Source organism: Ammodytes marinus (assembly GCF_949987685.1).
Source record: "Ammodytes marinus genome assembly, chromosome: 10".
NCBI lineage: Eukaryota > Metazoa > Chordata > Actinopteri > Uranoscopiformes > Ammodytidae > Ammodytes > Ammodytes marinus.
The window spans coordinates 20,079,988-20,087,263 of NC_137214.1; positions in this window are offsets into that span (position 1 = coordinate 20,079,988).

The following is a 7,276-nucleotide window of genomic DNA, read 5'->3' on the forward strand; positions in this document are numbered from 1 at the left end:
GCTCCGGGCAACGGGTGGACCAACAATGCGGCCCGGCTCAATGCAGTCTTAGTGTCCTCGAACGCTCTGTCCCTCTCCGCAGTCCAGTCGACGTCCTGGCCGGGCGTCTTGTCCTTGAGGGCCTCATACAGCGGGCGCATAGTGTGGGCCGCCCGGTGTATGAATCGGTGATAGAAGGTGACCATCCCCAGGAACTCCCGGAGCCCCCGGGCCGAACGTGGGCGGGGAAAGTTGGAAACAGCCTCCACCTTCGATGGAAGGGGGACGGCACCATCCCTGTTGATGAGGTGCCCGAGGAACTGGATGGACGGCACCCCAAAAACACACTTCGCCGGGTTAATGATCAAGCCGTGGCGGTCGAGCCTTGTGAAGAGGGCCCGGAGGTGTGTGAGGTGCTCCTCCTCCGAGGAACTGGCGACCAGGACATCGTCCAAGTAGACGAAGATGAAAGGCATGTCCCTCAGCGCCGAGTCCATCAGCCGCTGGAAGGACTGGGCCGCGTTTTTCAGGCCGAATGGCATCCTGAGGAACTCAAACAACCCAAACGGAGTAACCACAGCTGTCTTCGGGACATCCGCAGGGTGCACCGGAACCTGGTGGTAGCCCCGCACAAGGTCGACCTTGGAAAACAGGAGCTTCCCCGCCAGATGCACGGAGAAGTCCTGAATATGGGGCACTGGATAGCGGTCGGGCGTGGTGGCATCATTTAGGCGGCGGTAGTCTCCACATGGGCGCCAGCCGCCATCCTGCTTCGGAACCATGTGGAGTGGCGAGGACCACGGACTGTCGGAACGGCGAATGATGCCCAGGCGCTCCATGTTGGCGAATTCAGCCTTAGCAACCGCCAGTCTCTCCGGAGCGAGCCGTCGGGCCCTGGCATGGACGGGGGGCCCTTTCGTCTCAATATGGTGCTCCACACCGTGTTTCGTCGACGTGGACGAGAAGGTTGGTTGCAGCAGGCTAGAGAACTCTCTGAGCAGTCGCTGGTACTTGTCACCCTCAGAGAGCGAGCTAGAAAGGCCGTCGTATGTCCCCTCATCGCAGACACATGCGAAGGAGGAGAAGGTCAATGCGTCCACCAAGCGCTCGTTCTTGACATCAACCAGCAGCCCGTGTGCGCACAGAAAATCTGCGCCGAGGAGGGGGAAGGAGACGTCGGCTGTAACAAAATCCCATGTGAACCGTTGACCTCCAAAACATAAATCCACAGACCTCGTGCCATACGTTCGGATCGGGGTGTCGTTGGCAGATGTTAAGGGAGGGCCGTGCAACCCGCCGGCGGCGTCATCCACCGTAGCCGGCACCACGCTCCTCTGTGCACCGGTGTCGCAAAGGAATTTACGCCTGGAGAGGGTGTCCACGATGAACAGCAGCCGGCCCTTTGTGCCTGCGCTCACGGCCACTACTGAGCGCAGGCCTTGGCGTTTCCCGCCGCGTTGAAAGTGCACGGAGAGCGGCACCTTTTTGCCTTGGCCCCGAAACGTGCATGGACATAGCATAGGCCCGCAGCGGTAAGGCTGTCGGTGGACGCGTGTCCTCCGCCAAGGGAAGCGCTGCCGCCCGGACGAGTGTAACTGCGTGTCGGGGCCAGCACATCCGGGGCGAAACGCTGGGTGGCCAGAAAGAACCTGTCTGCCTCCTCTGCCAGAGCCCGTGGCTCCGTGATGGATGTATTCGCGAGCGCTGTCTGGACGTGTGGTGGCATGTGTCGCAGGAAGAGTTCGATGAAAAGGAAATTTGGTACCTCTGAGCCCAGCAGGTTTAACATCATTTCCATATGTTCGGAGGGTTTGCTGTCCCCCAGGCCTTGAATGGCAAGAAGACGCCGGGCTCTTTCCGATCTTGACAGTTCAAAGATTTTGAGGAGGTAAGCCTTGAGCCCTGCATATTTATTTTGGGCAGGAGGAGATGTAATAAAGCTTACTGCCCTGGCTGCAGTGGAGCTCCCCAGTGCTGAGACGACGTGGTAATAGCGTTTGGCATCATCTGTAATCCCACGGAGGGTGAACTGAGCCTCTGCCTGTACGAACCACGTTGCCGCGGACGTCTCCCAGAACTCAGGCAATTTGAGAACGATGGAAAGCGCCATGCTGTTGCGATCGATATTCAAATCAGTCTCGGAATCTTCAGCGGGACTGACGTCGGGGTCACCAATGTGGCGTGTAAAGACGGGAGTCGGAGGCGGAGTGTCAAAAGACGGAGCTAACTGCTTTAATGACATTAATACACTTGTCGAGTAACAACAACGGAGCAGACAGTAAACTCCTGATAGTCTCAAAACGCCAACAAGACAAAACAGGAAATTCCCCCAGTCATAACAGTCCCCCCGGAACCCCGGAACTTCAGTTCCATAGGTGAATTATGTAAAAGCACTACACTGGTCTAGTTATGTGGCTTGTTTTTGTTTTGCGTTACAATTTTTTCAAAAGCACAGTAGTATTAACCCTAATTAGCCATATTTTCAGAGCAGCTAACATGATAGCTAGCTACACAATACACTTGGATGTTAACAATCAAACTGAGGGTTTTCTAATGAGGTAATCATGGCTTCTCTGATATATGTTCTGCCATGCTTGGAGACTTCTGTGTAATGAAACGAGTATCATAACCCAAACTTGTAAATGCAACAGATGTACATTTATCCCAGTTCTTCTCTAAGGTGAACTTGAGTCTATCCGTCACACTTCTAAACACTCTGTCAATCTTGAACTCTGGACACAAATCCTGGAAAAAAAAAATCCAGACAGTGTGTACAGTATGGCTATTAATATGTCTCACAGCATGCCCAAAGAGAATGCAGACGCTAAAGGAAGATGATTGCAATGTTGCGCGTGATCATTTGACAGCTGGTAGCGGTAACGTGTCAAGAAATGCAAAGAGTGCAACAGCAAAACGGTAAAGAGGAGGAGGACTGTTGGTGGAAGTAAACACGGACGCTATAAGTTAACAATGCAGCTAGAGTTCAAAATTAGCTCTGCATTCAACATATAACATAGGCTCAGTCTCTTGCCAACAGTCAGTTTGTGACAATTTTTTTAGTATGGCATTTGTTTTGCTTTACTGGTCAAGACAGTGAGATAGTTACGAAAGGAAAAAGGGAAGAGCGTGAAACAAATGTGCAGCAAATATAATATTTTACCCTGAATGTCTAATAAGTCCCAAACCTGTTAATGTATGTGTGAGTCAAACCTCTTCCTGCACTTACATAAACTCACACGGTTTCCTCCAAAATCAACTGAAACAGCTCCCAGAGGCAGAGTGCTGGCTCAGTCTCTTTTTACCTCTTGTTTGTGTTTTCGTGCCCATTAATATTTGTCATCCTGTGTTTTTCTCTCTTTTCAGCAGGAATCAATACTGGGAGTACTTTGTCTGACTTCCTCCATTTAGCATTTCTTTACTCATCTTTTTTATCAATAACTCAAATGAAAGCCTAAAAGTCATTTGAAAAAAAGATATGCTAAAAATACACAACTTATTGTGCATGTGGCAGGGTGGGTTTGCTTCCTGATGATGGATGAGGGCACAAAGCAAGTAAAAGCAGATTTTGTCATACTGCGAGAAATACAGTTTTGGGTTCACCGAAAACATGCTTACATATTTATATTTGTGGGGAATATAAAAACTACTGTAAAAACTTTTTTCTCCATTTTGATTTCTCTGGAAAATATTACATTACATTCACCCAGCAGGTGAAGTGTACACTGACTGCGAATTCACCTGAAACAGAGACAAAGCAAAACACAGCACAGCAAAAATGTGTGTGTGTGTGTGTGTGTGTGTGTGTGTAAACTCACTGAAGCTTTCTATTGTGCATTTATTCTGCACTCTGCCACGCTAGTATAAAGATGAAAGAGGTGAGTGATTCACACCTGCTGGCCAGAAAAGAAAATGCAAAAAATGACAGAAAAGAAAATGTGAATTTAACAATTGTTTTATGATACCCTGTGGTTGACGAATACGTCTGTGAGTAGAATGACTGATGCAGGATCAATCTCAGGAATGAGTCGGTGAAGACAGGGCGTGAACAAAGCCAATACACAGCAGAAGAGAGGAGACACTTAAAGGTGAAGTAAGCGGTTTATTTATGTTGATATAAGTGTTAAATCGCTCTTTATTCAGACAGTGATCACTTACATAATGTGCGCGTTTCATAAAGCCGATCTCTCAGTCAGCTGGTCTGCATGTAATCGGCAAATAAACTTTTCGGGGATCCCAAAATTAATATCTAATCACAAGAGAGCACGCTACAAACCGACACCCGTCTCGCTCATGGTCTCACTGCCGCTGAATGCCAGAGCGACAGATGGGTGAATGTTTATGCGTCTACAATGGCGGAGCAGGTAAAAATTCTTCCCAATGTCTGTTTTGATGGTTTTTATCATGTTTTATCATTTTCAGCATTTTGCCTCACTCTCTGGCTCAATATTTGCAACTTCCTTTTAACTGTACGTGCATTTTTGATGAAGTTAGGGCCATCGCCGCATTGATCACTCATCCTGGTTAGCTTAGCTCAAGCACCGCTAAGGGGAGCAGTACCATGCCTCCACTGGCAACTCCTGTGTGCATGTTGTGATTTACCACGTTATGTTGCGCTCGTTATTTTTGGCACGTTGTGTCATTTTATAAATCAGTAAGAATACGCAGGTGGGCTTCTTAGACGACAGTGATTAAAGGGAGCAGAAGAGAGATTGCTGTGAAAATCGAGTTCACAGTAGGGCCTACATACAGGTAGCGGATCGTGAGGAGATATTCACTGATTTTGACAAAATAGTTGATTCTTTCATGGTCCTAAACTTGTAGAGGTAACAATTGTAGATGGTCTACACTTTGAGAAATACGGCTATTTGCTTCTCTTTTTTTAATAAATTAATTTTAAAAACAATTTAGTGTTTCTGGAATTGCCTTGGACCAACTCCCCCATTGTGAGAAAAAAAACAATAGATTATCAATGATGAATGAAATCATTAGTTACAGCCCCAGAGGGTGCAACATCAACCTAAACAAGCTTGATGTGAATCAAATTCAATTCATTCAAAAATCTGCATTGATTTGAAGCCAGAAAAGGTCATCATTACCCATTTTAACAAAATTGCAGCCAATCTCCCCTATAAACTTTATTCAGTTTTTTATTGTTATGCCCCCATTGAACTGGTTTCCACTGGTGCAGGTCGGCGCTAACATCTAAAAGTTTACAATGTTGTATCAGTGTGAAATGACATGAGGAGGCTGAACAGGTTTGGGTTTAGTTTTATTGAAGCGACAGTCAGCTCCCAGCTGCACTGCAGAAAAGCCCATCGGCTGTGTGAATACATGTTTGTAAGTGAGTTCCACATCACAACTTTGGCAACACTTGAAAGACTGACTAATCAGGCCATGCAGCCCAGTGGCGTCGAATAAGTTAAAACAACAATATGACTAAACGCAGTTACAAAAACAATAAATTATTAACAGAAATGCTGTACAGACTGTAAAACCAGATCATCAGCAAGTTTAACATGTCACACTCGGTCACACTTCACATGTTGCTTTGACAACAAGTTTATGAACAAAATCACAGGTTAACTTAATATGAACAGTATGTACAGAATTATCTTGCTCCCAGGCAAGGGCCAATACTGACAAAAGGTAAAGATCTCTCTCTCTCTCTTTCAAAAACACACACAGACTTTCCAGTTACAGTGATACACACCCTGCATTCCGAATCGCATACTTTCTACTATATAGCCTAGTATGTAGAAAAAAGATTTAGGATGTCCCGATTCTTGTGGCCAGATTTAGGATGGTCATCTTATTTGGGCGATTCTGACCCACAATCCGGTGCGCACGTGAAGTGACGTCACATCAACGAAGCCTCCATATGAAAACAAACGGGGATGCGCCGGATATAAAAGCAAGAGGGAAGATCAAGGCGCAATGTTATGATGAAATAAAAGTATGTCCCAATAGTATGCCTACTGCATCCTAACTAGATTATTTTTATTGTCGGATGTAGTATGTAGAATAGGAAAAATAAAGAGTATGCGATTCGGAACGCCGGGACAGTCTCACCCTATGCACAATCGACCTGCGTCTCTTACTCCCTCTAGTGGTGGACAGTTGAAAAATGACAGCTTCCTTTGTTAATGAGGGAGCACACACACACACACACACACACACACACACACACACACACACACACACACACACACACACACACACACACACACACACACACACACACACACACACACACACACACACACACACACACACACACACACACACACACACACACACACACACACACACACACACACACACACACACACACACACACACACACAGCCCATATACATTTATCACTATCCCTTCAAGGAGAGTGTGTTTACAAGTACCTACATTTTTGGCCAAATCTCCATAAGAAAATACTCCGTACAAAATTGATTTAAAATTGAAGGGATCATCACCAATAGCAGTGTTCATTTGTCATTCATGTTGATCCAAAATAAGTACTAAACAGTGGAATAGATATCAACAGAAAAGGTTAAATGCAATTGCCTGTTTTAAACAACATGTTACGTCTGAATAGTTTTTCTTTCACCCTAAACTGGATTTTGAAAATGGCGAAAGTAGGTGATATGATGTTAGTCAATGGTGTCTTTTTTTAATTATTTGCCTTTATCCTACTAACCTACCTGAGGCCATTTGGTATTTTACTGTTGTTTCTCTCTCTCTCTCTCTCCCTCTCTCCCTCCCTCCCTCCCTCCCACTGCTCCGCTCCATCCTGACATTCAGACGGATGGGAACAGCAGAGCTCCAGCTGAGCAGTCCCAGCCTCCCTCCCTCTGCACACACATCCACAGCAGCTGATGCAGCACAATCCAGTGGACAAAAAAAGACTCAATTCTATGCAAAACATGCTCCCGTAACTAGAAGTCCATTCTCATGTCAAAAGCAATCACTGTCAGGTAGACGCCACCGGGCACCATTCTACTCCAAACAGCAGAAGCAAAAAAAAAAACTCTCAGCTACAATTTACAGACTACGTCTTAATATTAATTTTGTGGGACTAAAAAGGAAACATTTATTCAGACCCATGGTTTTAATCTAAGTGATGGTTTCCATTTGGTTTAAATCTAATTAAATTATATCAAATCAGGGTTACATTATATTGAACAGCAGACTTTGGCTGATGTGATGCTGGCTCCACGTCTATTTGGTTTTCAGGCACTTTCATCTAACTTGGTGTCCAACATTTGGTCCATTCCATCAACGCTGATATGACAAGACTGTCATT